Here is a 308-nt window from a genome sequence, read left to right on the forward strand (position 1 = left end):
TATAAGTTATGGAACATGTATAAGTTATGGAGAAAGCAATAGCAATAAACTAAACGATCATAGTGTTAAGCTAATGGATGGGTCATGCCAATCAAATCATTTTCTAATGATGTGATCTCGTTTATCAAATGACAACTCATGTCTATGGTTAGGAAACTTAACCATCTTTGATTAACGAGCTAGTGAAGTAGAGGCATACTAGTGACACTCTGTTTGTCTATGTTTTCACACATGTACTAAGTTCCTGATTAATATAATTCTAGCATGTAGGAAACTTAACCATCTTTGATTAACGAGCTAGTCAAGTA

The sequence above is a fragment of the Triticum dicoccoides genome, chromosome 2A (assembly GCF_002162155.2).
Source record: "Triticum dicoccoides isolate Atlit2015 ecotype Zavitan chromosome 2A, WEW_v2.0, whole genome shotgun sequence".
Classification (NCBI taxonomy): Eukaryota; Viridiplantae; Streptophyta; class Magnoliopsida; order Poales; family Poaceae; genus Triticum; species Triticum dicoccoides.